The sequence below is a fragment of the Chrysemys picta genome, chromosome 8 (assembly GCF_011386835.1).
Source record: "Chrysemys picta bellii isolate R12L10 chromosome 8, ASM1138683v2, whole genome shotgun sequence".
NCBI lineage: Eukaryota > Metazoa > Chordata > Testudines > Emydidae > Chrysemys > Chrysemys picta.
The window spans coordinates 16,257,385-16,275,330 of NC_088798.1; the positions used below are offsets into that span (position 1 = coordinate 16,257,385).

At 44.2% G+C, this 17,946-nt stretch overlaps 1 protein-coding gene and 2 long non-coding RNA genes across 12 annotated transcripts in view; 2 read left to right on the plus strand and 1 right to left on the minus strand.

Annotated features, from left to right (window-relative positions):
* The window catches only part of LOC135973220 (uncharacterized), a 44,100-nt gene extending 30,684 nt beyond the window's left edge, over window positions 1-13,416 (plus strand). The window contains exons 2-3 of the long non-coding RNA XR_010589992.1: window positions 11,891-12,046; window positions 12,373-13,416. This is a non-coding gene — a long non-coding RNA (uncharacterized LOC135973220). The remainder of the gene's footprint in view (window positions 1-11,890; window positions 12,047-12,372) is intronic.
* The window catches only part of NFIA (nuclear factor I A), a 445,816-nt gene that overhangs the window by 100,515 nt on the left and 327,355 nt on the right, over window positions 1-17,946 (plus strand). The gene's annotated exons all lie outside the window — the stretch shown is intronic.
* The window catches only part of LOC101941624 (uncharacterized), a 115,906-nt gene that overhangs the window by 75,996 nt on the left and 21,964 nt on the right, over window positions 1-17,946 (minus strand). For 3 of the 4 annotated variants that reach the window (XR_006174724.2, XR_010589990.1, XR_010589991.1), the window contains exon 5: window positions 14,842-15,016. The exons of the other annotated variant lie outside the window; for it this stretch is intronic. This is a non-coding gene — a long non-coding RNA (uncharacterized LOC101941624). The remainder of the gene's footprint in view (window positions 1-14,841; window positions 15,017-17,946) is intronic. 4 annotated transcript variants of the gene reach the window in all.

The following is a 17,946-nucleotide window of genomic DNA, read 5'->3' on the forward strand; positions in this document are numbered from 1 at the left end:
GGCTTTGTAGTATCCCCGGTGGTAGAGTGAGAACAGGACTCATTTGTAATAAGTCAACAAGGTGCTTTACTGAGGCTGCGGGTCTGTCTACGGTGCAATGTAAGCCTAGGGTTAGTGGAACTCCAGTCAGTGGGCCCTGGGTTTGAGAACCTAAGACTTGAGCATCTACACTGATTGTCAACTCTAAGTAAAGAATTATCTAACGTGGGTCTCCAGCAACCACACTGCAGTACGCAGACCTGAGTACAACCAACCAAATTGCAGACTTCCTAGTGCCCCCTTGAAATGTGGCCGCTCTAGCTCTGTTTGTGGTGTGGTGTGGGAAAACTTGATTATCCACCAAATTTGACCTTGACTATCTTGATTATCCACCAAAGAGGACAAAGAAAGTTGGCCTGTAGTGTTGTGATTGACTTTTGGCAGTCTCCGAGAGCATGAGTCCAGTGGGGCTGCATCTACAGTGCAAACCAATAGGGTTTGAACCCTGGGTCCTGGCTAGACTTAGGCTCAGACCCCCCATCCCCAGGTTAACACAATTAGTGTGTAGACGGAAGGGGCGTTTTAAACCTGAGTTCAAACCTGGGATTTATACTGCAGTGTAGACATACCCAGAAGGACCTAAATCTCTCTAGTTGTAACTAAGCACAGCCTGGCCTATCCAGTATCACCACATAGGCCAGGGGTGGGCAAAATATGGCCCGCAGGCCAGATTCGGCTCGTATAACATTTCTGTCCAGCCCACCATGACTAACATTTCTGTCCAGCCTCCTCTGCCCCCTCGCGATCTCCAAGTCTGGGCTGCTAAAAGTCCTGCAGCGCAGCGGGGCCCCACACCACCCCCGGAAGCAACTGGCTGCTGCAGGCATGTCTCTGTGTGCCCCTGGCATATCTCTGTGCACCCCTGTGGTAAGCGCCTCCTGGCCAGAGCCTGCACTTTGCACCCCCTCCTGCACCCCAACCTCCTGCCCCAGGTCAGAATCCCCTCCTGCACCCAAACTCCCTCCCAGACCCTGCCCCCCAATCCCCTGCCCCAGCCTGGAGCCCCCTCCTGTACCAAACTCCCTCCCATACCCCGCACCTCCTCCGTTAATATAGTAGAAATGTGCGGCCAGTGATGACCTACCAAAATTCGTGGAGTGGCCCCCCTGCAAAAATTATCGCCCACCCCTGACATAGGCTCTCCCTAAATCCTAGTCTGGATTAAACAGTGAATAAAAAGGGACTGTGGATTACACTTCAAGCTTAGTCAATGGAAAAGCCGGGAATTAGAATCCAGGAGTCCAGATTCCCACTCCTCTTCTCTAATCATATCTCTGAATCATGGCATTACTATTCTAGAACAGCTCTGACAAAAGCTGTTTTGCATGGATCTCTGCAATTATTTATACGATCATTCTCCTGAAGATTAATTCAAGCTAAAATGGAATCTTTTGCCCAAATGGGTCATCCGTATGACACCGAGAAATAACACAATGATCTGAGTTTGACTATGAGCCTAGAAAATATATGAAAGCAGGACATTGTAGTTTGTACTTCAGTTCATATTAGCTTGAAAAAAATTGCAGCAGTGCCATTTTCAATTCAGTGTTCTGCTGGAAAGGTTGCAAATTGATTAGAATTATGCCTTTTTTGTGCCAAGTGATAATTTACTGCAATTAATTATCAAAAGATCTACTGCTGTCAATTATGGTACTTGCCCTTTGGGGGAGGGGAAGCTATTTATGAAGAGCTAAATTCTGTAACAAAGTTCTATTTTACTTTATGTTGTTTTCAATTAAACTATCATTTGCTTTCCTTCTGCCAAACATAATAAAGACCTGTTAGGAAGTAATCATGCTACTGTGACCCTTTTTTTTTTTATTATTTTATTTTAATCTAAACATTATCTAGACCTCCATTGAGTCAACACTCCTATTGTTACACCTGCAAATTGTACATGGAGAGGAGCATACTTCAGAATTAATGAGCACAGCTGCCGTCTCTCTTACATTCAACACTTGTAAAATAGACCTCTTTAAAGTGCCATTATCACAATATTGATAGAGTTATTTATAGTACTGCAAACGTTCCCAGTCATAACAGAGTCCTTGTTATCCCCTGTAGCAGTTCATATTGTTGCCATCTCCTGGCCTCATTCCAGAGCCTGTGATAAGGCACCAGGTGGACAATCCTTCACAGATGAACTATAAAAGACATTAGGAAAACTTTTATATAAGCAAGTTTTATAGCGGGGAATAGGTCAAGCTGTCGAGCCCAAGCCTGTAGCAGACTTGTCATGTGCTTCCCGTGCACCGTTTCTCTCATTTTCAGAGTGGAATGTGAAATGAAATGAGAAGCAAGCTGGAAATGATCTGGCCGGCATTTTTGCAGTTACTAAGATTGTTTTACCATAACTCAGCAAAACAGATGTAAGTTCAAACTCATGGTGTCAGTCGTTGAAAACAAACAATCACAGGTGCCAACTTTTGTTGCTAAGGGAATAAAAGAAGCTTGGGCGTCGTGTTCTGTATGTGCAGAGCTCGAGGTTGTACAAGCTGGTGGTTCTGTTGTCACTAAGCAGTTACTTGGGTTTTCAGAAATATGCAGGGGGAGAGGGAAATAATCCTGCTAGGCAGGTCAGCCTTCTGACCCATAGGAAATTTCATCCAATCTGATTCAGATACTGTCGCTCAGTCTTCACATTTTGGATTCAATCCTGTTCCCATCAGTCAATGCAAGTTTTCCCCTTGGCTCCAGTAGGTTCTACATCTAATTCTTTATTTGCGTTTGTCTTACTCTGTGCTTAAATTTTGCAACATGATTCTCTTTCACATTTGGGGCGCTTATACGTCCCAAGATCTCTGCCCAGAACTCCCAGTGCTGTGCTAATGATGGTGGTTCCCAGAACTGCCCTGCAACGCATGGTAAGTAACTAATTCAGTGCCTTTGCCTAATTCAGTGAAATTGCTACAGCTGTATCAAGATCACACAGTTTTGTGAGCAGTCTAGCTTCACTTTGAGTTTCAGGTTCAATTTAACCCCAAAAATTCAAACTTCAGATAAAACTCAGAGTTCTGTCATGAAGCCAGTGAGTTTTGATGTTCTACTGTGAGATTAAAGAGTTTAATTATTTTTGTAACAAGCTCCTAATGACAACCTTCCTGGTTTCAAGCCAGCCTTTCAGCAAAATCTATTTCCAGATCTGAGCACCTTACAAAATTTAAAAGACCTAAGGCCCCAATCCTGCAACTGCATCTGTGTGGACAAACTCCCACACCAGAGATGACCCACACCTGCCGATACTGGGGGGACAGAGTGAAGGCAGCCGCTTCAGCATGCGTTACTGAGCATGCTCAGCCTATGTGAGCATGCTCAGTACAAGCCAAGCAGCAACTTGGGGGAGAGGGGGATGTAGGGTTACCATACGTCCGGTTTTTCCCAGACACGTCCGGCTTTTCGGCAATCAAACCCCCGTCCGGGGGGAATTACCAAAAAGCCGAACATGTCCGGGAAAAATACCGGCCGGGCACTTCCTCTCCTGCGGCTGCTCTGCTCCTCCCCGGACTCAGACTTCGGCTCTGTTTAAGAGCCAAGCTGCCCGAGCCAGCGCTACCGGCTTCGGGCAGCCTCCGTGCCTCCGGACCCCGCGCCGCGGGAGCAGAGCAGCTGGAGCCGGGGAGGAGAAGTGCCCGGCCGGCGGCTGGGGTCCAGAGTCAAGGGGGCTGCCCGAAGCCAGTAGCGCTGGCTCGGGCAGCTTGGCTCTTAAACAGAGCCGAAGTCTGAGTCCGGGGAGGAGCAGAGCAGCTGGAGCCGGGGAGGAGAAGTGCCCGGCCGGGGGCGCAGGGTCTGGAGGCATAGGGGCTGCCCGAAGCCCGAGTGCTACCGGCTTCACGGTTTGCCAGGCAGCCTCCAGACCCTGCGCCCCCGGCTGGGCGCTTCCTCTCCCGGGCTCCAGCTGCGCTGGGGAAGCGCCGGACGGGGGCACAGGGTGTGGAGGCTGCCTGGCAAACCGTAAAGCCGGTAGCGCTCGGGCAGTCCTTTTCGCATGGCTGGGAGGGAGGAGGGGGAGTTAGGGTGGGGACTTTGGGGAAGGAGCAGGGAAAGGGCGGGGTTGGGGGTTGGGAAAGGGGCAGGGCCGGGTGGGAAAGGGGCGGGGCTAGGGCCCGTGGAGTGTCCTCTTTTTTTATTTTTTAAATATGGTAACCCTAGGGGGATGTGACCCAACATGCCCCCACACATGTCACCACTGCCCCAAACCAGCAAGGAGCCTGACTTCAGTGATCTGTGTGGGTGGCTCTCACTGCAGGATTAGGGTCTATATGAGAGGTACTTTAGATTGTAAGCTCCATGGAGCAGGGGCCTGTCGTCGTGTTCTGTGTTTGTACAGCACCTAATACAATGGGGTCCTGGTCCGTGAGTAGGGCTCCTAGGCACTACTGCAAGACAAATAATAATATCAATCAGGTCCACACAGAGAGTTGAGTCTAGTTCATTAAGGCGGGTTTGTGCCACTCTGGCAGTACAAAGTAGTTTTAAAGTCCTCTTATCTGGCTTTAGAGGGAGCTGTCTGGGTAGTGGAATCCTCTGGTGGTATAGGTCCACAGTAGTAGTTTCTACATCACCAACACCCTGACTCAGGGCACATGACCTAGAGTCCCGTGGCCCCACATGTGACTTATGTGTCTAGTCAAAACAGACCAAGCTCTGTTCACAGAAATTATTTGTTGAATAATTTTGGATAAGGAGTAAGGACAATATTGTCACTTACCCCTCTACACAGCAGCCGAGACCAAGAGGACACAAGGTGCCCCATGAATTCTCCCATATGGGCAGACTGCAGGTCACAACATAGGGGTGGAAGAGAGTCACTTCCGTGGACACAGACTCTCCCTCCTGCACAGGTGGGCAGGCAAGGGTGGGAACAAGCAATCCTGGTCTACCTCCAGCTCACTAGCCCGTGTAGATGAGCCAGAAGGGACATATTCTGCTACTGGTGCACTGGCCCTTGAAGTAAGATGAAAGCAAGGAACAAACTGTGACTCTTAGAGTCATAGGTCCCTCCCTCGTCTCCTCAAGGCAGGTTATGCCACCACAATCTAGCCCTAAATTTGGGAACAGCTTCCTAGTGTTTTCAACGAAGAAGTCAAGGATTTGCATACCCCGTTATTTTTAAGGTTGGTCCCTCAAAGCTTGAAGAATCTGCAATGTTACATGTTTTCTCTGGAGGACTTCTGTCCACCAAAGCATTTCTATGTATCATCACTGGAGGACCTCAAAGTCTTTGTAACATATTTATTCTCGCAACACCCTTGTGAGGTAGGGAAGTGCTATTATCCCCATTTTACAGAAGGGAATTGAGGCACAGAGAGGCTAAATGATTTAGCCAAGGTCACACAGGAAGATAGTAGTGGAGCAGGAACTTAAACCCACATCTCCCAAATCCTAAGATAGTGCTCAAACCATTGGATCATCCTTCCTCTACATTATGTGACACCTTTCACAGACAGTAAATTACTTCCATTTAGTGTGTGTGTGTATATATGTGTGTGTGTGTGTATATATATATAGAGAGAGAGAGAGAGAGTGAGATGCCTCCACACCAGTGCAACAGTCTTTTCAGTTCCCCAGCACTCACTGTTTTTTGCAAGTGGAAAAAATCTAGATTTGGGGGAGGGTTGTGGTGGGGAAGAAGGAGAAGTTAGTTGCTTTTTGTTTCTCCAAACTTGTTTTAAAAATGAGACACGATTTTGGTGCATGCATAATGAAACTCATCCAGTTAAAATCAGAAAAGGGTTTCTCATAATTCAGTTGGAGTTGTTTTTAAAATTTGGATGTTGGTCAAGGACAGCTTTATTGATTGAATTTAATTGCATATATTTTCCTGTCCTTTTATTGAAGCCTATTTTTCAAGCCACTTGAGAGGCTGCTAACATTTCAGAAAGGGGATATGCCAAAGCATTGCTTTAATTCATTATCTTTTGGACATACAGTAGTTGCTACTTAGCCTGAATTAAATCAGTTGGAGAATGTGATAGTGTAATTACTTACAGGTATCCAAAACTCCTTTTAAGTGAATTCACTAGAAAATTTGTCTTGCATTTACATTAGATGCAAATGTCTGTTATTTCAATTATACTATTTCATCAACCAGGGACAGATTTTTCTTGTTTCTACGTGATATTTTAAGGGATAAAATTCCAGTTAGGTCATTTATTTTCTAAAACAACATAACATAGAAACGTTCCACAAATTACTTCGCTAATTCTTTCAAAATGTGTAAACATGACGATCCTCAAAGTAACAAAGGAAATAAGTCTGTGATTTTTGTTTCCTTTTTTTCCCTCCCAAATCATGTTATCTCTGTGGAAATTTTGTAGACAAAACTTGAACATTAGCTAGATTACTTCACTGAGTTTCAATGACGTAAAGTCTGTGCTCTTCCAAAAGTTATGTCATCCTGCTTCACGTCGTAGGTAAGTTCTAGATGTTCTCAGATTAGAATGATCTATGCAGTGAGAAGAACAGGAGTACTTGTGGCACCTTAGAGACTAACCAATTTATTAGAGCATAAGCTTTCGTAATAGTCAGAATGTAAGCCACAGTGCACCAGCGCAGTCCCTGAATACACACATCGCTAACACTGAGCTACTTCTGTGGAACTTTCCAATTTGCAGGCGTAATTATATCTCATTGAAGCAGCTGAGCAATGAACGTATAGTTTTAGAAGGTGAAACCATTGTAACCATTGCTGAAACTGCTGTAACCACATCCTTGCCCTACCCATTGTCTGTCTACAGTTTATTGCTCCCGTTTGGATTGTCCTGCCTTAAAATATATGTCAGTCTAGCAAAGCACCAAAGTATATGCACAGCTTTAATTATATGAGCAATCCTACGGACTTCCATCGAAACACGTAAGCTCTTTGGGGCAGATATCTTGTCTTTCCACTTGTCCAGTAAACTAACTAGCCTACTTTTGGTGGCTGTAAAAATAAGTAAATACACAAAAATAATAATAGTTCTGTTTTATTAATTAATAATAGGCTCAAACTGCAAAATTTGGTTCTGAATTTGAAAGTGTTCAAATGCAGGTTTGTGCTGGGGCCCATCTCTGTTTCACAGGGAGGTGAGCAAACTCAGGTTAGTTTAGTATTTGGAAATTCCAAATCAGGAATGGTTTAGACATCCCATTTTATAAGAAATCTCAGTGTTTGCTTTTGTGGAGAGAAGGGATGTTCAGATAAATGATTCCTCTTTTATCCTATCGCTAGCTTTAGATCTGAGAGTTAGTAAATATAGACTTGAGTTGAAATACTTGATGCTTGCATTACTCCCAGAATTTACCTGATTCTAGTGTCGGACGGACCCAATTCACAAATGTTTTATTTGGGAATTCAGTACCCATCCCTAGTGAAGTGCTTATGAAACTCCTGTTGCAATGAACTGAACCACAGATGGATGTGCGATTTTGAGGGCCACTGAACATTGACAATTTTCCCAACTGAATCAAAATTACAGAAACACCTGCATGGTTGCATCTGCAGACTCAGCTAAATTTATGCTTGCATACAGCCACATGACATCCAACCTGAAATTGTTCTGCATTTTAATCAAATGTGTTGTAATGTCAGTATAAAACTTTGTATAAAAGCAGCTTAATCTGTGGAAAGTTCCACTGAAGCATTTTTATTTGGCACCAGTGTGAGGCTCCATGAATTAAAATCAAAACACGGTGTAGACAAGCACCAAGGGCACTGATGTTTTAATTAATTAAATTGTTTTACCAGTGCTTTCTAAGGTTAAATAATGCTAATAGTGTCATATGACACTATCTATCTATCTATCTGCGCTTCTGTAAGGCAGTCTGATCCCGCCAGCTGCTCCATGTATGTAGACCACTGTCCCCATTGAAAGTCCCCTTGACTTGGTTAGGGTTCTGCCTGGGTACAAGGTTCTGCCCAGACAAGCAGCTTACAGGATCAGGGTGTAAGTGACTGAAAAACTAATAGACATGGTCTTTTATCTTGAAATTCCATGAGTCAACTTAGGTATTCACCCTGTTGATGTAATCAACATCAGGTTTGGTATCTTGGAGTTCGATGGAAAGTGCAGATGTAAATGTAGTGGATTAGAGTCTGGAAGGGTGGGTTCTGCAAAATAGAGTGTTGCCTGCTGATCTCTTGATTTACTTTTGCATATGGTCCCAATACACCCAAAACTATAGATCAATGAATTTCTCCCCTGATGGTACATTTAAAAAATACTCTGGGAATTGTTCAATGAGTACAAAATCTGTAAATTCACCGGTTCTCAAACTCGGGGTCGAGACCTTTTAATGGGGTCGCTTAGACTGGCTTAGACTTGCTGGGGCCCAGGGCCAAAGCTGAAGCCTGAGCCCCACCACCCCGGGGGGGGGAGGAAGGGGTCAGGTTACAGGCCCCCTGCCTGTGGCTGAAGCCGTTAGGCTTCGAGGTTGGCCTGCCCACCCGGGGCAGTAGGGCTCAGACTTTGGCCCTCCCACCCGGAATGGCGGGGCTTGGGTGAGCTCAGGTTTCAGTCCCCACTCCTGGAGTCGTGTACTAATTTTCGTTATCAGAAGTGGGTCCCAGTGCGATGAAGTTTGAGAACCCTTGTGTTCGTTGAAGACATAAAAGAAATTATGTGAGGTCCTTGTTTGGCAAGTTCTTTCAGATGTGGATGCCTGTTCGCTAAGAACTGAACTGAGGTCAGCGACTCATTGTACATGGTTATCAGATAGTGAAGTGTTGTGATCTAATGTTTCTCTGTCCCCCAACAGCAGTAGAATGGAAATACAGATTAAATGAGATAATTTAGAACGTTATTTTACTGAATAGATTCTGGATTTCAACTTCATGAAGGATGTTTGCTCTTCACTACATTATTGACTTGTATGCACACAAATATCTATTAGACAACCGTCCACATACATTAAGCTTATGCAGAAAATAAAGACTTGTGTTATGGATCTATCTACTTATATGACCGTAAACTCATAGCACTTCACAAGTATTTATCCACACAACACTCTGCTGAGGTAGGGAAACATTATGATCTCCATTTCACAGATGGGGAGCTGAGGCACAGAGAAATTAAAACTGAGATTTTCAACCTTATCTAGGCTTTAAATTTACTTTCATTGGAACTGGGCATCAAAATCCCTTTGAAAATCTCTGCTTAAATGACTTGTTCAAAGTAGCCCAGGAACTCTGTGACAGAGCCAGAAGCTAGGGTGACCAGACAGCAAGTGTGAAAAATCAGGACAGGGGGTGGGGGTTAATAGGAGCCTATATAAGAAAAAGACCCAAAAATCGGGACAGTCCCTATAAAATCGGGACATCTGGTCACCCTACCAGAAGCAGACCCCAGGGCTCCTGAGTCCAAATCCAGTGCCATAACCACAAGACCATCCTTCCTCCTGTGAAGAGGCTCCTGTGCATAATGTTGCATGGCAGACTGAGGAGACTACACATAATTAAACCACCCCTTACTGAGAAACGATTCCTGAATCTGCTTGTATTTATGCTGCATTTACCTCACTACACTCAAAACTACCCTTTGCAACCCAAGTATGAAGGAATAAAAAGGAAGGTGGGGGGGAAACTATGTTAGGTGGCCACAGTGATTTCGAATAACGTTTGCCACAAATGCTCTAGATCCACATCAAAAACATCTACTCAAGTGCACAGCAAGGGGTCTATTCTCATGTCCGTGCACAGGTGTTAACTCCCACTGATGTTAATGGTGGCTACTTGCACACAAGGAGAGATGAATAGTCCCTATGGGAATTGCATAAAATAGAGTGTGACCATACAAAGGCTGCTTCAATTGTCAAGACAAAATAATCCAGTGGGGAAAGGAATCTTAACGAACGTTGTGGATAAACCTTGGCCTTTGAACACCACGGTCAATCCAGTGTGAAGGGAAAATGACATTTCAGAATCGGTTCCTCGCTCCCAGTTGGAATTCTACCCTTTCCATAAGCAATTAGGGGGAAATAACATTATTTAAAATATGAATAGTGGCTAAAGTTTTGAGAAGTGACTCATGATTTTGGGTGCCCAATGTGAAGCAATTTAAAGGAGGCTCAGTACCCACCCTCTGCACTCGGGTACCATTCTCATGCTGAGCACCCCAAATGTGAGACCTCCCACATTACTAATCGCATCTGAAAATCTTAGCTAGTGTCAATACCTAAACAGGAGCCATGTTCTAGGAGCCTATTTGGCCTGCTTGGAGAGGAAAAATTATGGCAGCTGGAAGGGTCCAAGATAATCATTGTGTTTAGTTTCTTCTTGTTGTTGAGAAGAATTATTCTGTATTTTAAACAGATGTAGGGTACACAGCAAAAAGAGCTTGGTGACACACCCAGACATGACCTGATGTGACAGACCCAGGTGCAGACATGACTGAAGATGGGCTTTGATAGGTATTTCTCCACAGGTACAGGGATGCTGGACTATACATGAAATAAGTGCATCTGCCTATCAGAAGGTGGTGATGCTCTTGAAGTTACCCAGTTGTCAGCAGCAGCCGTATAATCTCCACAAACTTGCTAAAAACCAGGAAGCTTTCCCATGACCTGAGGAACTTCCAGCTTCTTCAGACTTGGCCCATCTACTTGGCAACAACAATCGCTAGGAACTCATTATCCTGATAGGCTGCTCTTTGTGGTGGCCCCCGTGAACACAGGGTCCAGTTCAACATCTCTGTCTGGTTATCGAAGCACTACATGTAATTAGACTTAGCTACCTGAGAGAGACACTCTGTCTCTGTGACCCAGGATCTTCCACCAGTTACATTCCACAGCAATGAAACAGTTAACCAATGGGGTAGGCTCATGACCATGAATGAGACGCATCAAGACTGTGGAACTCACTGCCGGATAGAATAAAAATAACCACCTGCCTCACCGCGTTGAAATCTAAGTGCCAAACCCACCCCTTTGCTCAAACTTTCCGAGAGCAATACCCTCACTCACAGATTTTTGTATTCATTTATGTTAAGACCCCCCACTCCTAAACCAGCCTCCTAGTGGCAGAGAAGGAAGAGAGAGATGTTGTCGTTGTTGGGAGATTATTTAGTATGGTGGTGAGTGCTAATACTAAGAATGTGGGTGGGTGAATGGATAGTTCATTCACATCCATTACGTGTAACCAGTGGTTAGATCAAGCTGCCTATTTGGAACCAGGAACCCCTGGTTTCTATTCCTTGTTCTACCACCCCATCAGGGAATTCAGCCACCTGAATCAGCAGAACTTGGAAATTCATGTATATCCTGTGCCTCAACATTGGCTTCTAGCTCCCCTTGGTCCTCTCCAGACCCTTAGCACCAATTTCTTCTGGAACAACCCAAGGCAAAAGAATTCATGTGAATAATACTGAGAATTCTTATTTTGTGAGTTATGCTTTGTACAGTATGGTATTTTAGACTAGTAACCAACTATTTAATTATTTGGTGGCATAGGCATATAGGCTAAACCAAAGTCTTTAGGAGCTGCTGTGTCCCTGTTGGCTAGACGTGCATGTGAAGAAATGAATGATTATATATTGTTGCAACTAATGTTATAGCCTGCATCGACATATAATTAAGTGAGAGGTACAGTTTGAGAGCTGCGGTTTTGATGTGTAAGTGTCTTGGAATCTCAGAGAACAAAGGTAACTTGGGAAAAGAAAGCAATGCCAAAATCCAGGACTTCAGCTGGTATAAATCAATGGAGCTACACTGATTTACACCAGCTGAGGATCTAGCCTTTGGTGTCACTTCTGTTGCCCAAGTTACATAGTACTACAGGACAATCCCCACCCCCAACAGACAACAGAATTTGGAGGTCAAATCTCTTCCCAGAATCTGTCTGATCTGTCTGTTTATTTCTGATGTTCTCTGATGCAAGGACACTTCAGAACACTGCAGCCTTGGGAAGAGTATTTCTATACCTCTAAAATCTTGTGTCTGACTCTTCAACCCGAAAACTTCTCCAGGGAGAAGAGGGGAGAAGATGACAAAACTTTGATTCCTCCATTGAGAAAGTCCATACAGCTGAAGCCAGGTAGGAGAATTTAGACCTTTGTTCTCATTTGGTGGATATTTATAAGGATTAGTATTATTAGATGGTTACTGAACACTTCTTGGAAAACAGAAGTGGAATACAGTCTTCTGATTTAAAAGAAAATTCATATAAAAGTACAAAATGCATAGATCTTTGGGTAATGTTTCCTCATTCTAGTTTGTCAAAACCTATCAGTGAAAAAGTGATGTCCTACACCTTTAGTGAGTCACTGATATTATGGTAAGTAGCCAGAATTCTTAAGCAAAAGAGAATGTTGCAAACAGAAGAGGGTAGGTCTTATAGTATATTCTTGTTTTCTCTTCTAGATTTCCACTTCCAGAAGGTCACCTGCCTACGTCAGTCCACTTTCTTTTCAAAGAAAAGGAGAAGACACTAATTCTCTCCTCTAGTTCAAATAACTCATCATATCACTTCACCTTGGGGTTATCATTTTTTAAAAATTCAAAAAAAGAACTTTCCCAAATTAGGCCATGATCCAACAAGTCTCTTTAGCACAAGCTTAATTTGAAGCAGGTCAATTGTCCCACTGGCTTTAGTGAGACTGGCTACTCACCTGCTTAACATTAAGCAGGTACTTAGTTGCTTTGCTGCCTCGAGGTCCTTGTTGGGTTGGCCCATCTTTATTTAATATAAATTCCCAGTATGTATAACTCGTATTTAGTATAATGCAACTGCGTGGAATAATATTGCCAGAGATGCTCTGCGCTTACTTCTACCAGATCAACGAAATGCCTGCATCTCATATGTGTTTGCGTCTATATTACAAATCTAAATAAAATGTTTGTTGCTGTGGAAGGAAACTTTTCATTTGCTGTTTCCCCTCGCTAATTTCTTCTACAAGAACTCTCCATTTTCCTGCATGACAACCGCAAAATACTTTACATCGTATATAAGGTACCGTAAATAACAGTCCTGTCGCACAGTCACCGAGAACCAGCCTGGAGACTTATTAGCCTCACAATCTGAGGAGAGGGGGCTAATCCAACTTTGCCCCCTCCCAGACTGTGTTGAATTCAGTACAGATAGAGGCCAGAATCTGAGCCATAAACTCCGGGTTATGCGGGATACGATACTGTCTCAGAAAATAATCAGAAGTCTGATTCACAAGGAAATGTCAAGTTTTCACCAATGCACAACTGTTGAAATTGATTAGCTCTGATAGAATGCGAGATGTATTTGTTATTTGTACAGTTTGATTCACTTTTCTGACCTGTGGTTCTCAAACACTTGTTTAATAAAGACAGAACTCTGTTAGTGTTGTATCTACTTGTAAACTTTAAAAAACAACACAACCACGTACCTGGGAGATAAATTTCATGAGTTAATAAATTTACAGATTTTAAGGCAAGATGGGATCATGCTGAACCTCTAATCTAACCTCCTGCAGAACACAGACCATAAAATAAGTAATCTTGAAAATCACATCTATGCTTGTTGTCAGATATTTTGAGTTTAGCCCTCAGCCCTCCCACTTCAGGCTATGAGTTCATCAGATTTAATAAGCAGGTATGCTTGGTCAGAACTTGGATGGAAGATCCCCAAAGAACACTGCGGCCCCTTATGAAGTGATGCTAGATATATAGTAGATGACAGTCTTCATCTGGGATTATATTGAATTTTTATGGCAGACATCATCAGGTGGTAGTGTTACACATACCAAGTTCTTTTTCTTAGCATCTGAGCAAGTTTTTAGTCTTGGGAAGACAATCTATATATTGTGCTTATGCAAGGTTCTGGTTAGTGGGAGCTGTGGGAGCAGCAGGAAAGTTTGCTCTCTACTTGATCTCTGATTAGAGTTAATTCTGGAGGCATAGTTGCTCCCTGGGAACTGAGCATTGGGGTTGGGCTGAGATTCCCAAAGCCTGGGACTGCCCTGCGTGCTGTTTGTGACCACCCTCTGTTCTAGGCCTGGTGAATCTGTGTAAATAAAACAAGAGACAGGGAGAATGTACCCAGACTGTGTGACACTGATTTCTCCTCCACTGGGAAGCAGGCATCCAAAGCTGAGGACATCCACTGTTACTTGCCAGAGAAACAACAGCCCAATATGGAGGTGGCAGATACTCTGTCTGTGGGGTGGGTCTGGCTCATTGGATGGCTTTATGTGACCTGCATGACAAGTTTCTCAGCTTTCATTTTTGTGCAGAATGACCGGTTTTGTTTTGTTTAAGTACATTTCTAGCAGCATCTGCTTCCTCCTGAGTGCCTGGAGCCACCATGCAGGTAGCTCATGTTGGGCTGCCAGAGTGGTGCTTACTCCTTCTTATTCCTCTGCATGGATGTAGATTCAAAATCACCATCTAGTCCCACATGTTCATGTGACTCACATGTGAATGTGTGTTCCATGCCAGAAGGGACCTTTCAATCATCTAGTCTGGCATATCACATTTCACCCAGTATAATTTGTGTTTGGCTAAAACATATATTCCAGAAAGTTATCTGAACATAAGAGTTGGAGAATCCACCACTGCCATTGGGTAGTTTATTCCAGTGGTTAATCACCTTCAGTGTTTAAAAACATTGTGCCTAATTTCTATTTTAGTTAGTCCAACTTCAGCTTCCAGCCATTGGGTTTTTATTATGTTTTGTTTCTCTGCTAGATTAAAGAGCTCTTTAGTATCTGCTATTTTCTCCCAGGTTAGGTATTTATACACTGTAATCAAATCAACTCTCAGGTCTGGTCTACACTGGGGGCGGAGGGGGATCGATTTAAGTTATGCATCTTCAGCTACATTAATAACATAGCTGTAGTCGATATACTTAGTTCTACTCACCGCGGTGTCTTCACTGCAGTGAATCGGCAGCTGACACTTCCCCATCAACTCCTCCTGTGCCTCTCACTCCGGTGGAGTACCGGAGTCGACGGGAGAGCGCTCAGCAGTTGATTTATCGTGTCTAGACTAGACATGATAAATTGACCCCCACTGGATCGATCGCTGCCTGTCGATCCTGCGGGTAATGTAGACAAGCCCTCAGTCTTCTTTTTATAAGCTAACCAGATCAAACTCTTTAAGCCTCTCACTGTAAGGCATTTTCTCCAGCCCTCAAATCACCTTGGTGGCTCTTTTCTCCAATTTTTCAACATCATTTTTTAAAATGTAGACACTGGAACGTGACACAATGTTCCATTATCAGTCTCACTACCCCTAATCCTGTTCATTACTGAATCACATTAGTCCTTTTTGCCACAGCATCGTGCTGGGAGCTCATGTTCAGTTGCTTGTTCACTGTGACCCCCTAAATATTTTTTAGCGTCACTGCTTTTCAGAATACAGTTCCCCATTCTGGAGATCTGGCCTGCACTGCTTGTTACCTTTGCATTTGGCAGTATTAAGATCAAGGCCGGCTCTAGCTTTTTTGCCGCCCCAGGCAAAAAAAAAAAAAAAGGCGGCCGGACTGCCAAAAAAACGGCAGCCGCAGGGATCGCGTGGAGGGTGGTCAAGGCGGCTTGCAGGGGGGTGAAGGGCGGCACCCGCCCGCTCCCTCCGCCCGTGGGCAGCCAGGTGCTGCAGCCCTCTCACGCCGGGAGAGAGGGGCTCCCTCCTCTGCCTTTGGGATGCCTTTCCCGGCCGGGCAGGCTCTGTTGGAGCCAACACACGCAGCGCTGGCTGGGGTCTGCAACCTCCGCGCAGGGCCGGCATTGCAGCGGGGCTTGGCACAGTGCAAACGGCGCCAGGATCAGTGGGGCCCACCTCTCCGCTGCCCGCCGGGCTGCCTTGGAACCCTCCCTCTCTGCCACCGCTGCCCGCCGGGCCGCTGCAGAATCCTCCCTCCCTGCCTCTGTTGCCCGCTGCGCTGCCGCAGAACCCTGCCTCCACTGCCCGCCGGGCTGCCGCAGAACCCTCCCTCTTTCTGGTGCCCAGGGCCTGCAGCAAGTGCTGGCTCAGCCGCTCCTTTAAAGGCAGCTTGGCCGGGCCGGGCTCAGAGCAGCGCAGGAGGCGGAGGCTGGTGCAGGCAGCAGGGAGTGGCCTGTCCCGGGGAGCCCGGTGGCACGATGAGCGGTGGGGATCGCCAGTTCCTTCTCCCCCTGCAAGGCCAGGGTCCGTGCTCCTGCAGGGCTGGACTGGCTGCCCCAAGATTGGCCGGAATGCTGCCCCTTACAATGTGCCGCCCCGGGCACATGCTTTCTCGTCTGGTGCTTGGAGCCAACCCTGATTAAGATGCATTTTGTTTGAATGGACCCAGCTTATCAAGAGATCTAGATCATTTAATGATGGGGCCAGGGCAGTCATATCATTTACCGTTCCGTCAATGTTTGTGTCAGCTACAAATCTGATCAGCATGATTTTATATTTACCTCCAGACAATTGATAAAAATGTTGAATAGCATTGATCCTAGTACCGATCCATGTAGAGTCCCACTAGAAACACCCCCTTTTGAAAAAAGCTCCCGTTGATAACTATTCTTTGAGATCTGTCAGTTAGCCAGTTATGAATCTACTTAACGTGTGCACTATTGGTATTGTATAGTGCTCGTTTTTTTAAATCAGAATGTCGTGTGATACTAAGTGAAATGCTGTACAAAAGTCTTAAGTATATTCATCTACCTTTATACCTTTATCAACCAAGCCTGTAATCACATCAGAGTGAAATCAGGTTTGTTTGACAAGTTCTATTTTCCATAAAACCATGTTGACTGACATTAATTATATTCTTATATTTCAGTTCTTTATCCACTGAATAACTATATCAGCTTTCCCATTATTTTGCCCAGGGTTGATGTTTTTCTCTGTGTCTGGTCAACAGGGGCTTTAAGTCCATTAATAGCTCTACCTTAAGGCTCTTTAGCTCAAGCTATAGAAAGTCATGTTTAAGTTCAATTCCTGGGGTCAGCCGCAATGGCAGACATCACAATTAGATATCATCAAGTGACTAATTGACCACTAGCCAAATTGACTATATGTACACTGTAAAAAGTGTAATTACATTATTAGATATGATAACCTCTTTTGTTGGCCATTGGTTTAACCAAAGTTTCTAAATGACCATTAGTGCCAAAATTAGTACTACTATATTCTTCTGGAGAATAACATGACTAGCCACAGAAGATGCATCACGAAAGGGAACATGAAATATCGGCTATCACGTAACTATCCATAAATGTTGGATTTCTACAAAGTGATTCTACTGCATCATAATTAAGGGTTTGAAAGTCAAATGATTTAAGTGCTAGTTTTAATTACTGCTTGGTGAACTTTAGTGTGTTAGAATTGTCACAACTTTCCTTGAGGATTAATCTCAAGCCAGGCAATACAGTGGGAAATTATTAACTTGTACTTTGGTTCAGCAATTATCTGCATTACAAGGTTTATGCAATTAGCTGTTTAAGATGTCATTATATTTTGCCATCTGGTACACAGGAGTTTATGCATATGAGCAGGCATGTATTGAAGTGATTTTCACTATATGACTCTTGATCTCAACCCAAATCATCACTATAATGAGTGGAAGACACAGTGTACAGTACATTAGTGGCAGGTGCATACTATCAAGCTTCATTTTAATAGAAGACTTTCATTTTTCCATTTTAAAGTATTCTGCACAAGTGCTGGGAAATTAATTACACGTTTGCAATTTAGCAAAAACCAAAGACATGTTATTGCAAAATGTTAAGGAACATCAGTTTTCAGAAAGGGAGCCACTAAATTTATGTTCTTTCCTTCTATACCATAGGGTCAAATTCTGCCTCCAGGTACCAACATGAATGTCTCATTGAAGTGAGTGAGAAATGTCTGCTCATATCCTAGTGAACAGAATTTAACCCTCCGTGATTTATTTGTGAAACTCCTAAGAGAGTGGTAAATCTCGCAAAGCTGTGGATCAAGGGAAATAACAGAGTAATTTACATTGAGAGCAAACTGATAGGATGCCTTGAAACC